Source organism: Suricata suricatta, chromosome X, assembly GCF_006229205.1.
Source record: "Suricata suricatta isolate VVHF042 chromosome X, meerkat_22Aug2017_6uvM2_HiC, whole genome shotgun sequence".
Taxonomy (NCBI): domain Eukaryota; kingdom Metazoa; phylum Chordata; class Mammalia; order Carnivora; family Herpestidae; genus Suricata; species Suricata suricatta.
The window spans coordinates 66,333,656-66,351,767 of NC_043717.1; positions in this window are offsets into that span (position 1 = coordinate 66,333,656).

Genomic DNA, 18,112 nt, shown 5'->3' on the forward strand with positions numbered 1-18,112 from the left:
AGAGAGAGAGAGAGAGAGAGAGAGAGAGAGAGAGAGAGAGAGAGTGCTCTATGGAACAGAAAATATTTCCCAGAAATACAACAACCATCCAAATCTTCCCAAATTATATTCGAGAAAGATATGAATGCAAATCAAAGGATAAAATATATCCTTTTCAAAAATTAGTGCATGAGAAATGAGACATCTATGGCAAAAAGACAAGACAAATAATGGTAGCAAGTGTTCGCAAACCATATATCCACCAACACAGCAGTTTTTAAAAAAGACTTTGAAAACCCAATAGTAAAAAAATCAATTAGGGGTGCCTGGGTGGTACAGTCAGTTAAGCATCCAACTCTTGGTTTTGGCTCAAGTCACTGTCTCGTGGCTCATGGGTTCAAGTCTCAAGTCAAACTCTGTGCTGCCAGTGTGGAGCCTTCTTGAGATTCTTTCCTTCTCTCTCTATCATAAGATTTAAAAAACTCAAACTAGAAATGGACAAAAGGCATAAACAGGGATTTCACAAAGAACAGATGACAATAACCACATGAAAAGATATTCAACTTCATTACCCATTAGAAAAATGGAAATGAAAATAATAAACAGTTATAATTATGGACCAATCAGAATGGCTAAAATGAAAAATATTATGACATAACCAAATCCTGGGAAGGATGTAGTAAAACAAGATAACTCATATATTGCTGGTGGGTCTGTAAAATGCTATAGCCACTCTGGAAACAATTTTGTCAGTTTCTTATAGTTAAACATGAGGAGCACCCAGGTGGCTCAGTCAGTTAAGCATCTGACTTTGGCTCAGGTCATGATTTCATGATCCGTAAGTTCAAGCCCCTATTTGGGCTCTGTGCTGACAGCTCAGAGCCTGGAGTCTGCTTTGGATTCTGTGTCTCCCTTTCTCTCTGTCTCTTCCCCATTCATGGCCTGTCTGTTCCCCTTTCTCTCTCTCTCTCTCTCTCTCTCTCTCTCTGTCTCTGTCTCTCTCTCTCACTCTTTCTCATAAATAAACATTAATTTTTTTTCAAATAAAATTAAACATGAAACTTCTTTAAGACCCAGATTTCCACTTGGAAGAAATTTACCCAGATAAATGAAAGCTTATTTTAATACAAAAATTATGGGAATGGTAATAGTGGCTTCATTTATAGTAATCCAAAAGTGGAAACAAATATCCTTCAATGTGTGAATGATTAAGCAAACTGTAATGCTTCCATAACATGAAACACTCAACAATACATAACAATTAAAATAATGAATAATTGATACCCACCACAGCTGGGATAATTGTCCAGGGAATTATTCTGAGTATAAAAAAATCAGAAAGGTCACATTATATATATATATATATATATATATATAACATTTTTAAATGACAAAATTATAAAAATGGAGAACAGATTAATGGTTGCCAGCCATTAGGGATAAAAGCTGGGGTAACTGTAATGCATGTGGCCAAGAAAGGATGAAGTGTCCTTATGGTGATGCAACTTTACTTTAAAATATTTTTAATGTTTTTATTTACTTTTGAGAGAGAGAGAGAGAGAGAGAGAGGGAGAGAGAGAGAGAGAGAGAGAGAGAGAGAGAGAGAGAATTATCAAGGGACGGGCAAAGAGTCTGAAGCAGGCTACAGGCTCTGAGTTGTCAGCAAATAGAGCAAATAGCCTGATGCAGGGCTTGAACTTACAAACCATGAGTCCATGGCCTGAGCTGAATTTGGTCGTTCAACCAAATGAGCCACTCAGGTGCCCCATGATGTAACTATTCTGTACTAATATCAATATCCTGATTTCAATATTGAAATATAGTTTTTTTAAGATGCTTCCATTGTGGGAATTTGGGAAAAGGGCACAAGGTATCTCTGTTATTTCCTACAACTATATGTAAACTTTAAAATTACCTAAAAATAAGATGTTTAATTTAAGAAGTTCTCCACCCACCAGTAATGTGGTTTTGTTACCTGAAAGTGGAAGAATGCATGGCTTTTATTTAATGAAGTAGTTTCCTGGGTTGGAAATTTTACTCTTCCTGATAATGTTTCGTTCTGTATACTGCTTTGCTGGACTAGCATGCAGCTAATTAAGTTTCTAAGCACAAACATATCTCAATTTCCTAAGCTTTTTATATTTCTTCCAGCTGCATGCTTAGAATTTTATGGTTTTGAAAAGATTATTCTTAATGCATATATTCCTCTGGAGTTGTTACATAATCCATTTATTATTATTTTATTATTTAGCTCATACTTTGTGTTTAGCAAATAGCAATTTGAGTAACATGAATCATGATATAGAAACCATTGGACACCTAGGAGCTAGAAATTATTTTGCATGAAACAAAGATAACAGGCCAGAGCACTCATGTATTATGTATTATGTGTTTTGTGCTGCTGCAAGCAAACCTAGCTTGCACAAATTTTACCTGCTGTAATATTGTTATGCTATCGCTATACAGTTTCTCTATTTTTCAATCATTTTGCATAATTATCACCAAGTATTCTGTATTGTATTTCTTTGCTCTTTCTTGCATACAGAACATGTTTCCTGTAATCTGTTCTCTTTTCCCTGCATGTCATTCTTAAAGAAATCAGTTTGCGTTGACACTGCATAGACAGTAGAAGAATCCTGCTGGGTGCCTTCACCATAATCTGATTTCTTTCCTATTTCTTCCATAGGAAATGATTACCTGAAGTTTTTAATACACTTTTAGACTGCTGATTCAGAATTAAACAACTTAAAAAAGCATATACAAATAGCATTTGCAGCATAATTTGGAACAATAGAGATTTTGCTCAAAACAGTTTTGAACAGCAGAAGTATTTACTTTTATCTAGTAACAGCAAAGTTTGGGATGCAGAAATTCAATTCGGTTATATTAATGTTATACCATGCATGACTCCTAGATGACATGCTCCATCATGTTGGCATGTGTAATTATTTTAAATGTTCTTAGTCACATAATATGCTTCTCAAGCTCCTTAAAACTTAATAGATTTTATTTCTCAAGGCATTTTAATTAATTCTACAGATACATATTTCAGTAGGCTCTGAAGAGCCCTTGAGATTGCTATTAAGCTTGAAATCATTTGGAGATGTGGTTGTGGTTCAAACTAAAAGTTCTCATAATCAGATAGCTCTTTGGTGACATCTGTGAAAAGAGATGCCAAGGTAGTGTTCCTAAAGTAGGTACAATCACTGCAGGAAAAAAAAAAAATCACAAAAGCGTAATTGCTCCCATTTAGTGCCAAATTCAAATGAAAGACCAAGAACTGAAGGAATCATAAACACAACACTATCCAGAAGTGAGGTGAACTCACATGGCTGTTCCAAATTCACTACATGCTAGTTAAAAGATTAATTTCCTGACATTGTCAATGTAGCAATTCTTAGCATTACTAAGCCCATTCATTTAAAATAAAAAGCTCTCTTGCAGTGCAGAAGCTTTTTGTCTTGATGAGGTCCCAAGAGTTCATTTTTGCTTTCATTTCCCTTGCCTTTGGGGATGTGTCGAGTAGGAAACTGCTGCAGTTGAGGTCAAGGAGGTTGTTTCCTACTTTCTCCTCAAGGGTTTTAACGGTTTCCTGTCTCACATTCAGGTCCTTCAGCCATTTTGATTTTATTTTTGTGTATGGTGTAAGAGACTGGTCTAGTTTCATTCTTCTACATGTTGCTGTCCAGTTTTCCCAGCACCATCTGCTAAAGAGGCAGTCTTTTTTCCATTGGATACTCTTTCCTGCTTTGTCAAAAATTAATTGACCGTACATTTGTGGGCCCAGCTCTGGATTCTCTATTCTATTCCATTGGTCTATGTGTCTGTTTTTGTGCCAATACCATACTGTCTTGATGATGACAGCTTTGTAGTAGAGGCTAAAGTCTGGGATTGTGATGTCTCCCATATTGGTTTTCTTCTTCAATATAACTTTGTCTAATCGGGGTCTCTTGTGGTTCCATACAAATTTTAAGGTAGTTGTTCTAGCTTTGGGAAGAATGCTGGTGCAATTTTGATGGGGATTGCATTGAATATGTAGATTGCTTTGGGTAATAATGACAATTTAACGATGTTTATTCTTCCAATCCATGCGCATGGGATGTTTTTCCATTTCTTTGTATCTTCTTTAATTTCCTTCATAAGTTTTCTATAGTTTTCAGCATAGAGATCTTTTATATCTTTTTTTAGTTTTATACCTAGGTATTTTATGATTTTTGGTGCAATTGTGAATGGATCAGTTTTTTTTTTTTATTTTTCTTTCTTTTGCTTGATTGTTGGTGTATATAAACACAACTGGGAGGGGCAGGATGGCGGAGAAGCAGGAAGCTCTGTAATTTTCACCCACTCACATCTTCAAATTAAGAAGTACTGAAGCCACAATACTCTGATCTACATGAATGGTTGGAAAAGACACAGAGTCCACAAAAAGTACAGTCTCACAGGTGTATGAGTGAGTGAGAACTGAGGAAGATAAAAATGGGCCAAGACTCGGAGGTTTGGAGGGGAACAAGTCCCTCTCTGAGCAGAGCATCGGGGAGTGTGGTAGCATTAAAGTGCATGGACTAGGATTTTGAAACGAGGTAGGGCTTGGAAAATAAAACTTTGCCCGCCCATGACACAGTGAGATCGAACCCAAAAGAGTGGGTTGCAATGCTTGGTTTAAGAAGGTTTTGGGGTGCTGCCATTCTTCTCCCTAAAACCACAAAGGCGTGGCCACTCAGAGAAGCCCCTGAGACCTACCTACACCAAGCCATGCCTGCCTGTGCTGGAGAGCTCCCTTTTTTTTTTTTTCTAATTTACCCCACTCCCTCACCCTGCCCCAAGCCTGGAAACACCAACATTGATGCATTGTAGTGATTAGATCAATTATTGCCACACAGATATATTTTCCTTTATCTCATTCTTATCATTCCCCTCCACTGCTTTCATGCTTTTAGACTGTCCTTGGTCTTTTGTTTATTCTGTCCCCTCTCCTTTTTTTTTTTTTTTCATTCCCCTTTTGGTTTGCTGGTTTGTTTGGTTTGTCCATGTGTTTTTGTGCTTTTGTTCCCTGTGTGTTTGTCTTTCTGTTTTCCTTTTCAGGGCTACCTGAAGAAACAAACCAACGTACACGTGGTATAGAGTCCTAAATATCACTGAGTAGGGCAATAAAATAACCAAAGACACACAAGAGAAACTAAGAGACACCACTAAAAGAACACTTTCTGAATGAAAAAACCCTGGACAGTCAATGAGCTTCCTTTAATATAGTAATACTAACGGGTGCAGCGTGCATAACTAGCTGTTAAATCTGACAAGAGACAGAAAGCTAACCAAAATGAAGAAACAGAAGTATTCTTCTCTAACAAAATTCCAAGAAGAAGTCACAGAGAAGAACTGTTCAAACATATATAAGCAATATAACAGGCAATGAATGTAGGAAATTGTCATAAAATTAATCTTTGGACTTGAAAAAAGCATGGGAGTCATCAAAGAAGCTACTGATACAAAGACCAGGGACATTAAAAATAGTTTTGATGAACTGAAAAATGCTATAATTGAGGTGAATAATAAAATGGAGGCTACCACTGCACAGATTGAAGAGGCAGAGAGAATAGGTGAATTAGAAGACACAGTTATATAAAAAGAGGAATCCGAGACAAAGAGAGACAAATTAATCCAGGAGCATGAAAGGTGAATTTGAGACATGAGTGATGCCATCAAATGGGATAATATCTCTCCCATAGGAATTACTGAAGAATAAGAAAGAGAAAAAGGTCCTGAAAGGGTGTTTGATGAAATTATACCCCAGAACTTCCTCAATCTGGGTAAGAAATAGACTTTAAAATCCAAGAAGCACAGAGAACTCCCCTAAGACATACATTGAATCCACGTTAGGTACGACATGCCATAGTGAAACTTGTAAAATTTAAGTATAAGGAGAGAATTCAGAAAATAACTAAAGCTAAAAGGTCCCTGACATACAAAGCAAAACCTCTCAGAGTTGGTATAGACACATCTATTAAAAATTGGCAAGATAGAAAGGAATGGCAGGAAATCTTCAATGTGATGAACAGAAAACATATACAGACAAGAAATCTTTATCCAGTAAGCCTTTGATTAAGAATAGAAGGAGACATAAAGGTTTTCCCAAACAAACAAAAATTGAGAGAATTCATCACCACTAAACTGGCCCTACAAGATATCCTAAGAGGAACTCTATAAGGGAAAGGTTGCAAGGAATAAAAGGTACCAGAGACACCATTTCAAGTATATACCCTATAGAGAACACAGTGAATGTAAACCCATATTTTTCAATAACACTGAATGTAAATGAGCTAACTGTTCCAATCAAATGACACAGGGCAACATAATGGATAACAAAACGAAATCTATCTATTTGCTGTCTACAAGAGACTCATTTTCGACCTGAAGACACCTTCAGCTTGAAAGTAAGGGGATAGAGAAATATCTATCGTGCAAATGGAAGTAAAAAGAAAGCCAGAATATCCATACTTACTTCATGCATACTGGACTTTAAAGGCAATAAGAAAAAATGAAGAAAGGTATTATATAAAATTATAGGGTCTCTCCATCAAGAACAGCTAACAATTATAAACATTTAAGTGCTGAATCTGGAATCACACAAATACATAAAACAATTAATCACAAAGAGAAACAGTCTTATTGATAAGAATGTGCTAATTTCAGAGGATTTAATACTCCATTTGCAGCAATGTCTATATCATCCAGACAGAAAATCACTAAAAAAAAAAATGGACCTGAACAACACATTGGAACAGATGGATTTGAGAGATATATTTAGAACTCTACTGCCTGACGCTGGGAAATTCACTTTCTTATAGAGTGTGCATGGCACATTCTCCATGATAGATCACATATTGTGTCATAAAGCAGCCCTCCATAAATATAATAGAATTGAGATCATACCATACACACTTTCAGATCACAATGATATAAAACTTGAAATCAATCTCAGGAAAAAGTCTGGAAAACCTCCAAAAACATGGAAGTTAACATCAACCCTATTTAGAAAGATTGGGTCTATCAGACAGTTAGAGAAGGAATTAAAATATATATGGACCATATGAAAACTAAAATACAACAATCCAAACTCTCTGAGATGCAGCAAAGGCAGTTCTAAGGTGAAAATATATTGCAATCCAGGCCTATTTCAACAAACTAGAAAAAATAAATTTCAAAATCTAACAAAGCACCTAAAGGAAATAGAAACAGAGTAGAAAGGGCACCCCTAACCCAGCAGAAGAACAGGGCAGAAATAAACAATATAGAATTTAAAAAAATAGTCGAGCAGATCAATGAAACCAAGAGGTGCTTTTCTGAAAAATTTGAAAAAAATTGATTAACCTCCAGCCAGGGTCCTCAGAAAGAAAAGAGAGAACACCCAAATAGACAAAATATGGATCTATTACAACCAATCCCTCAGAGATACAAGCAATCATCAGGGAATAGTATGAAAAATCATATACCGACAAACTGAACAATCTAGAATAAATGGACGAAGTCCTAAATGCACATGCACTACCAAAATGCAAATAGGAAGAGATAGAAACCATGAATAGACTGATAACCAGTGAAGAAATCAAATCCATTATCAAAAATCTCCAAATGAATAGGAGCCCAGGGTCAGATGGTTTCCCAGGGGAATTCTACCAGACATTTAAAGCAGAGCTAATACCCATTCCTCTCAAACTATTCCAAAAAATAGAAATGGAAGGAAGACTTCCAAACTCATTCTAGGAAGCCAGCATTACTTTGATTCCCAAAACAGACAGAGACGTAGAAAAAAACCCAAAGTGAACCAATATCCTTAATGAATACAGATGCAAATATACTCAACAAGATACTAGCAAATCGAATTCAACAGCATATAAATAGAATTATCTATCATGATCAATTGGGATTCATTCCCACTGGGTTACAGGACTGGGTTACAGGACTGGTTCAATATTCACAAATCCATCAATGTGATACATCACATTAACAAAAGAAAAGATAAAAAAATGTATAATCCTGTCAATAGGTGCAGAAAGACACAATTGTTTCATAATAAAAACCCTTGAGAATGTCAGGATAGAAGGAACTTACTTAAACATCTTAAACTCATTTATGAAGAGCACACAGATAATATCATGGTCAATGGGGAAAAACTGAGAGCTTTCCCCATAATCAGGAACACGACAGGGACAGCCCCTCTCACCACAGTTGTTTAACATGGTCCTGGAAGTCCTAGCATCAGCAAACAGACAACAAAAGGAAATAAAAAGCATCAGAATTGGCAAAGATGAAGTCAAACTTTCACTTTTCACAGATTACATGATACTCTATGCGGGGGACCAACCCACGCACCACGGTTGGAAGGTCGCGAGTAGGGGATTGGTGTCGGCAAAAATATCTCTAGAAAAGAAGACAGACAAGAACAAGACAGACAAGACAGAGGAGACAGACAAGGTGCATGGTGGTTGGTAAAAGCCTTCTTTATTAAGATAGCCAGGGTCTTATATACCTTGGGGGATTGCATCATTTCTTTAAGGATTACATAGTTCAAGGTCCCTGAAGTAAAGACATGCTCCGGGGAAGGTTATTCTTATTAGTAAGTAACAGGTTTAAGTCATTGCAAAAAGAAGAATCCCCTAATAATAGTCTGGGTCCAAACATATGATAAGCCTGAAGAATTCCATGAGGAGATATACATTCCTTAAGGCCCTTCATTAGTTATTCAAGGGTGGGATGCTTATCCTTAAGCAAATCTTTTGGGAGAGGATTATGTTCACTCCCTACAGCAGACAAAGAGCCAGAAAATAAAGTAAGGGAAGGTCACTGATTGACCCAAGTTGATTTAAAGCCTAAAAGTATATGCCTCTTTGCAAAGCAATGAGAAAATCATAGGATGAACAGAAGCCACATGTGAGGCCCAAGAGGCCAAATATTGTTTGAGGGTTATTATTGCCTACTGGGCCCCAACACTATACATGGAAAATCCGACAGACTCCGTCAGAAGCTTACTAGACTGATACATGAAATCAGCAAAGTCACAGGGTACAAAATCAATGTACAAAAATTGGTTGCATTTTTATACACAAATAATGAAGCAACAGAAAGAGAAATCAAGTAACTGATCCCATTCACTATTGCAAACAAAACCATAAAATACCTAGGAAAAAAAATAACCAAAGATGTAAAAGACCTATACAATGAAAACTATAGAAGAAAACTTATGAAAAAAAAATTGAAGAAGATGCAAAGAAATAAGAGAACATTCCATGCTCATGGATTGGAAAATAACTCATTGTTAAAAAGTCATTATTACCAAATCAATCTACACATTCAATGCAATCCCAATCAAAATCCCACGAGAATTCTTCTCCAAGCCAGAACAAACTATCCTAAAATTCTTATGTAACCACAAAAGGCCCCGAATATCTAAAGTTATATTGAAGAAGTTAAGCAAAACAGGAAGCATCAGAATCCCAGACTTTAGCCTCTACTACAAATGTGTAATCATCAAGACAGTATGGTATTGGCACAAAAACAGACACATAGACGAGTGGAATAGAATACAGAACCCACAACAGGACCCACAGATGTATGGCCAACTAATCTTTGACAAAGCAGAAAGGAGCATCCAATGGAAAAAAAAAAACAACCTCTTTAACAGATGGTGCTGGGATAACTGGACAGCAACATGCATAAGAATGAAACTAGAGCCCTCTCATACACGGTACACAAAAATACACTCAAAATGGCTGAAGGACCTGAATGTGAGACAGGAAACCATCAAAACCCTGGAGGAGAAAGCAGGAAACAGCCCCTTGATCTCAACTGCAGCAATTTCCTACTCCACACATCTCCGAAAGCAAGGGAATCAAGATCAAAATTTAACTATTGGGACCTCATCAACATAAAAAGCTTCTGCAATGCAATGGAAAATATCAATAAAACTAATAGGCAACCAACAGAACAGGAAAATATAGTTGCAAATGACATTTCAGATAAAGGCTTGTGTCCAAAATTTATAAGGAACTCACCAAACTCCACACCAGAAAAGCAAATAATCCAGTGAAGAAATGGGCAGAAAATATATATAGACACTTCTCCAAAGAGGACATCCAGATGGCCAACAGATACATAAAACAATGCTCAGCGTCACTCATCATCAGGGAAATACAAATCAAAACCACACTGAGATATCGCCTCACACTGGTCAGAGTGACTAAGATGAACAAATCAAGAGACTATAGATGCTGGCACGGGTGTGGAGAAACGGCCACCCTCCTACACGGTTGGTGGGAATGTAAACTGGTGCAGCCGCTAGGGAAAACAGTGTGGAGGCTCCTCAAAAAGCTAACAACAGAACTCCCCTATGACCCTGCAATAGCAATGCAAGGGATTTAACCAAGGGATACAGAAGTGTTGATGCATAGGTGCATGTATACCCCAATGCTCATAGCAGCACCTTCAACAATAGCCAAATCATGGAAAATGCATAAATGTCCTTCATCTGCTGAATGGATCAAGATGTGGTTTATATATACAATGGAATACTACATGGCAATGGGAAAGAATGAAATCTGGTCATTTGTGGCAACGTTGATGGAACTTGAGAGTCTCATGCTATGTGAAATAAGTCAGGCAGAGAAGGACAGATACCATATGTTTTCACTCATATGTCTAACAGGAGAAACTCAACAGAAGGCCATGGGGAGGGAAAGGGGGTAAAAGAGTTAGGGAGAGAGAGGGAGGCAAAGCATGAGAGACTCTTGAATACTGAAAACACACTGAGGGCTGAAGGAGGAGGGGGAAATGGGAAGGGGGTTATGGACATGTAGGAGGACACTTATGGGGAAGAGCCCTGGGATGCTACATTATTTATTTGTGCCCTGATATTTTTTCATTGTCTTCTTCTTCTTGGTTTGTGGTATTCTTGCTGCTCTCTTTCTAATTCCTTTAGGTGCATTGTTAGATTTTGTATTTGCACTTTTTCCATTTTTTTGAAATCGGCCTGGGTTGCAGTGTATTTTCCTCCTAGGACTGCCTTTGCTGCTTCCCAAAGAGTTTGGATCATTGTATTTTCATTTTCCTTTGTTTCCATAAATTTTTAATTTCCTTTCTAATCTCTAATTTGCTCAATAATTCTTTTGTAGGGTGTTCTTAACCCTCCATGTTTTTGGAGATTTTCCAGATTTTTCTTGTGTTTAATTTCAAATTTCATAGCATTGTGATATGAAAGCATGCATGGTATGATCTCAATTCTGTTATATTTATTGGGGACTGCTTTATGACCCAATATGTGGTCTGTCTTGGAGAATGTGCCATGTGCACTTGACAAGAAAGTGGATTCCATAATTCCAGGATGCAGAGTCCTAAATATATCTGTAATGTCCATCTAGTCCTATGTGTCTTTCAGGTCCATTGTTTCTTTAGTGATCTTCTGTCTAGTTGATACATCCATTGCTGTAAAGGAAGTATTAAAGCCCCCTGCATTTATCACATTCTTATTAATAAGATCGCTTATGTTTGCGATTCATTGTCCTATATATTTAGGTGTTTCTGTATTTGGTGCATAGTAATTTATAATTGCTAGCTCTTACTATTGGATAGACCCAGTAATTATTATATAATGTCTTTCTTCCTCTCTTTTTATAGCCATTAAAGTCTAATTTGTCTGATATAAGTATGGTTGCTCCTGCTTTTTATTGACTTCTGGTAACATGATAGATACTTTTGCATTCCTTTTGAATTTCTTTTGAGAAGAGTTCTTCCATTTTATCATTTTAGCTAGATTTCTTCCTCTTGTAAGTTTTAGAAGCTTGCTATGTGCTCTGCACCTGCAAGTACTGCTATTTTTTTTTATTTTTATAATTTATTTTTGAGAGACATAGAGAGACAAGGAGAGCAGGGGAGGATCAGAGAGAGAGGGAGACACAGAATCTGAAACAGGCTCCAGGCTCTGCACTAGCCTCTAGCACAGAGCCCAATGCGGGACCCAAACCCAGGAACCGTGAGATCATGACCTGAGCCAAAGCCGGACGGTTAACTGACTGAGCCACCCAGGCCACCCTTGGTCTCTCTTGATGTCATTTTGGTTATTTTATTTCCCTACTTGTAGTGATGTTTTGGACTCTCTACCATGTGTTCTTTGGATTGTTTCTTGAAATAACGTGGAAAGTAAAATAGACAGACAAACAAACAGGAAACAAAAACACTCAAATGCACAAAAAAATCAAACATTCCATCCAAGAAAAATAATAATAAAAAAATGACGGTCTAAAAGCATTAAACCAGAAATCCCAGATTCAAATAAAGAAAAAGGTTGAGGCAGTGCTGATGCAATAGCATATACAAAGAGAGAAATGACAGGTGTCGGGAGTAAGAGAAAATGAACATTGACCTGACAGAGAGACTAAAAGCCTCAATCCAGAGAGAGAAAAAGGAGAAAAAGGAAGGTGGCGAGGAGAAAGAAAAGAAGATAATGTTGCCCAGAGAAACTATGTAGTGTGATTTTTCCAGAGAGTGAAAAAGGAAGGTAAAGAAGGAGGTGTAGAACATGCGTCAAGAGAAAGGATTAAATATGTCTGTTTAAGCAAACCTATAACCAGAATGACCAGCCCAAAGGAGGGGAGAGATAAGAATTAGAAAAGGGAAATTATATCTGAATAGCAAGAATTGGTCTAGAGTTAATCACAGCAGTACAGCAGCATTGGTCTTGGGGGAGGGTGCTATCTGTTTCCACAGTATCTAAGCCCCCCCCAAAAAGAGCAGCTAGCCAGTGCAGATAGGTGCGGTTCAGTGTAGATGGATCCTGCCTCCACTGTGGGTCCCGAGGACAGATCCCTGAGGTGGATGTGGGGAGAAAAATGTTGACCCTCCCAGTCTTTTCTCCTCACACCAAGTGTCCCAAATCACTCCCTTGTATCTGTTCTCACTGTGCCATGGATGCAGCCAAGGTGAGTTGTCTATGCTCCACCTTCAGTGGGGTTCCAAATTCTCACTCTATGAATTAATGATGCCACCCAAAATGTAATCCAGTGATCTACAGTTATTTCACAGGAGGCGACTGGTTCCTTCTGTTGTCAACTGCACCCCTGAGGTACCGCGTAACCTGGAGGGAATTTCTTCCCCCACTCCGGCACAGGATTGGGGCAACTAGTCCAAGGAAAGGCCCACAGTTAGAGATGGTATCTCTCTCAGAAAGCCCTGCAATTAGCAATGGTATGATAAGATCCCTCTACATCCTGGGCCAAGGCTTATCTCTTGTCCAGATACAGTTCTACTTTCCCACAGCTGCTCTTTCACTTTCTCTTGTCTCTCCACAAAAAATGATCCCTTCCCTCTGCGCCTTTCAGCCCGTTTTTTCTCCCCCAGTTCACAGTCACCCACCTATGAGGCTGTCCTCTTAGTAGACTCCATCTCCTTTCCTCCTAGACTCTTGGGTTTCAGAGTCCTTTGGCTTCAGCTCTTCTTTGCTTGGGAGATAAAGGCAGGAAGTAAGGATCTCCCTACTTCTCTGATAAGATAAGATGAGATGAGATAAAATAAAAACCAAAATTATTAAAACAGAGTAAAATGATGAGTAGTAAATAAATCCTAGAGATCTAATGCACAGTAGAGTGAATATAGGTAACACTATTGTATTATAATTCAAAGTTCCAAAGAGAATAGATTTTAATTATTTCAACCACAAAAATACTAATAATTGTATGTTTTAAAGGTGTTATCCCTACAATGACAATCATATTAAAATATATAAATGTATTGAAGCAACATATTTCATACCTTAAATTAACACAATGTAAAATGTCAATTATATTTCAATTAAAAAAGAAAAAAATCATACACATGTTAAAAGTAAATAAGACATAATGCAACTTAGACTTGGTTCTTAACAGTTTATAATATAAAATGTTGCATAGGAAATGTCTAGTGTTATCTAAAATACATGAAATTTCCCAAGTTAAGAATAAGATGTTAAAGTAAAATTTAAAGTAATATGGTCAAGTCTGAAATAAAATATGCATATTTTATTCAAGAATTACCTAGGGAGTTAGCACATTTTAGGCTATGTACAAAGAATCAACATTTATAATAATACAACTTTCTTAAAAATAAGATATGCCAGAATCCCCCATGAGATTTCTAAAAATTCTGTTACTAAATTGCATGCTGTTTGAGAAAATTGTTAAATTAGAAAAACACTTCTAAAATGTGATTTTTAATTGGATCATTACAGATGTGCATTGCAGCAAAGGCATGACTTACAGTTTCAATGATTTTTACATATGATTAAAATCATAGTAATGTCAGATAGTAGAACATGTTGACTTCAATAATTTATTTTTATTACATATTGTTTTTCTTGGAAGCAAAGGTAATGATTTACATACAGTTAGGTGGCTTCTTCAAAACCTGGGTCTATATCCTTTTACTAGAGTTTTCGTCTATGACTACCGATTTTTTCTTAATCCAACTTGTCTGATATTTCAAAGAATGATCGAGTCTAAGAATACAATTAGAGTATACTGAGAAAACTAAAACAAACAAACAAACAAAAACATGGAGATTATATACCAGCCCTCAATAGAGGAACTCTATGGAAAAAAATTCCAACAGATTTGACCATTTTCATAGAGTTTGGTGAGCTCAGACTGAGTTTACCCTAGTTTGATCTATTCATCAAGAAGAGGTAAACTGAATGAGAATGGACTATATGTACTTGAAGGTACAGGGAGAGAATATGGCTCTAATTTGTTAACTTCCACATGAAATTTAAGATCTACTAGGTAGTAGATAATGGCCAATTTCCTATGTACTATGAGACCTGAATTAGGATATCATATCGGGCCTTATAAATGAACTCAACATAGTCAATTGTAAGCCAAACTCAACTGCAAACCAAGATCCAATTCAAATCAATTCCATCATGATAATCGTTCAGGGAAAGATTGAGATCTTGGAGTTACCACAATGTAGAGAAGATGAAATTGTTCTCTATACAGAGTGAGATCATTCTTTTTATATTTAATATAGATATCAAAAGAACGTTGGAAAATAACTTCTAAACTGTGCATTGTTTTTCAGGAACTCTTGAGGAGTTGGAACCTCTAATTGATACTGATAAGAATAGCCAAAGAAGCAGGGTATATCTAGTCGAGTGTGGAATCACGCAAGCTAAAACAAAAGAATTTTTCAAGAAGTAAATGTGAGTTGAGAACTGGTAACTGCTCATTGGTTTAGAGGATATGGATATTACTGATGATGTTAACAAGATCAGTTTTGTGAAGTCATGAGGCAGTATGGAAATCAGGTTACAAAAAGATGAAAAAATGGAGAAATGAAAATGGCTTTGAAATTTGTCTCTACTAGTTATATTTTGACAAGACATTTAATCACTTGCAACTCCATTTCCTTATATCTTCTGTGAGGATAGGAGTTCATACTCAGTATGATTATTAGAAACATTAAAGAGCACATTTATCACATTGCTTTCACATGTTAATAAATCACCTTTGATATTTAAGAAACTCAACATGTACTTATTTTATTTAATGAGTGTTTTTATCACCTTTGCCCTGCACAGTCACGAAGGGAATTAGTGTGCACTCCTACCTCAACAGTCACCAGTAAATCTTATTCTCAAAGATATTGTGAGAATATTTGTCAAATGATTTATTGAATTCTTGATATAGGATCTAGAGTGATCCCTGAATCCAAAGATACCTCAAGAGAAGAGAGTGGTAGAATTTTGTTTTGTTTTGGTTTGTTTTTGAAATAAAATATCTTTAAAAAGGTATTTAAATGTTAGAGTGAGATACGTAAAACCAAACCAACATGAGTGGCTGGTGCATCAAAATGGTATAATAAAAATAAATATTTTCTCTGAATTCAAAATTTTTAAAGAATCAGATTCCTAGGCAAGGTGTAATTTCACCTTTAAAGTTAAGGAAAACATCCATATGAAATATTACCCTAAATATGATCCAGGATACACTACAGGGTAAATCAGTGTCACAAAAATAGTGAAACCTTAAGCATGTCTCAAGATAGTTCTGAAGACAACTAATGTAAGTCACACAATACAAAGATTCTTTAAAATGGGATGGATATGGCCCAAAGAGGGAAATCATGCAGATCAAACAAATCTTGAAGAGGCATGCTCTACACTACGAAAGAGGTGCAATATCACCAAAATTAAGAGATAGTGATAGAGTCCTGAGGATCTCTGTTAACACCTGCAATTGTACAATCACATTTGACAGGGACAAGACCAGGGACAATAAGGTACAGTTTTCAACTCTCAACATGCTGCTCTTGTGAAATAAATGGGTGTGGTAAGACCTGGATGCAACTTGGAGAAACTCAATTTGTTAGAAAGAACAACTTATGTATTGGTGTGTATTTTGTTGTGTTTCCCTTCAGATATAGCAAATTCATGATGATAAAATTGATTATTTTATTTGTAAATGTGATTATTTTATCTGGAAAATGATAACAAAAAAACAAATAATGCGCAAATATCCAAATCAATTGCATGTGTGACAGATAAATGAAAGGGGAAAAAAGTAGCCTTCAGTGACTTTTTTAATCCTATTGAATATATTGTTAATGCATAACACAGTAATGTTTCTGGCAAAGAAGATTTATAAAAAATTTGATTGGTATGTTTAAAGTTACACAGGAGATAAGTAATAAAATCTTGCCAAGATTCCCTTTGAGTTCTGTGCAGTAACATGAAAATCAAAGTGTCATTTGAAATTAATTGCTGACAAATATGGATATAATTAAAAAAATTACTGTTGCCTCTATGAACATTGGGATACATGTGCTCCTATGCATCAGCACTTCTTTATCTTTTGGGTAAATCCCTAACAGTGTTATTGCTGAGTGATAGGGGAGTTCTATCAATAGTTTTTTGAGGAACCTCCACACTGTTTTCAATAGAGGGTACACCAGTTTACATTCCCACCAACAGTGGAGGAGGGTGCCCGTTTCCCCACATCCTCGCCAGCATCTATAGTCTCTTGATTTGTTCATCTTAGCCACTCTGACTGGTGTGAGGTGGTATCTCAGTGTGGTCTTGATTTGTATTTCCCTGATGATGTGTGACGCTGAGCATCGTTTCATATGCCTGTAGGCCATCTGGAGGTCCTCTTCGGAGAAGTGTCTGCTCATGTCTTCTGCCCATTTCTTCACTGAATTATTTGGGTGTCACGCTAAGTGAAATAAGTCAGGCAGAGAAGGACAGATACCATATGTTTGCACTCATAGGTCTAACAGGAGAAACCTAACAGAGGGCTATAGGGAAAAGGGGGAAAGAGAGTTGGGGAGAGGGAAGGACACAAATCATGAGAGACTACTGAATACTGAAAATGAACCAAGAGCTGAAGGGCGAGGGGGACGGGAGAAGGGAGTGATGGTCATGGAGGAAGGGCACTTGTGGAGGGAAGCACTGGTTGTTATAAGGAAACCAACTTGACAATAAACTATTATTTAAAAATTACTGTTGCTGTAGTCAATGTGAGGCAGACTATAGGACTGATGTAGGTCACAGGGGCCAATTCTGTAGCAAGTTCTGGGAAGGACGTGGCAATTGTATGGCTACTAATAATGTTTGTATATTTTATGCAAGCTAAGCTAATGAAGAGGGTAGTCAAACCATGCTTCAGTGTTTAAAGTAACCATCTTCCATATGTTAAAGGAATAATTAATTTTAACCTTGCACCATTAACTCAAGCAAAAAGATTATTTTGTCCATCTTGGAAATTGTAACCTAGGTACTATATTGCATAGAGTTACCATATGACTTAATTAATGATATTAATAGAAATGTTTCTGATTTTACAGTAATTAACTCTTCCAGAATACTTTATATCTAATTATTCACTTACTTTTCATAGTACCCTATATAATGATAATCCCATGGAATATTATTCCTAATATTCTTTCATTTTTTTACATGTATAGAATACAAGTCAGACATTTCTTAGAACTCAGATAAAGTCCTTTACCACTAATACTTATAAGATCAGAGCACAGGGCTAAGAAGCCTAAGTAATTTCACTGCTCTTGATCTCAGTTTTCTCATCAGTGAAAGGGAGATGATTCTTTTTTTTAA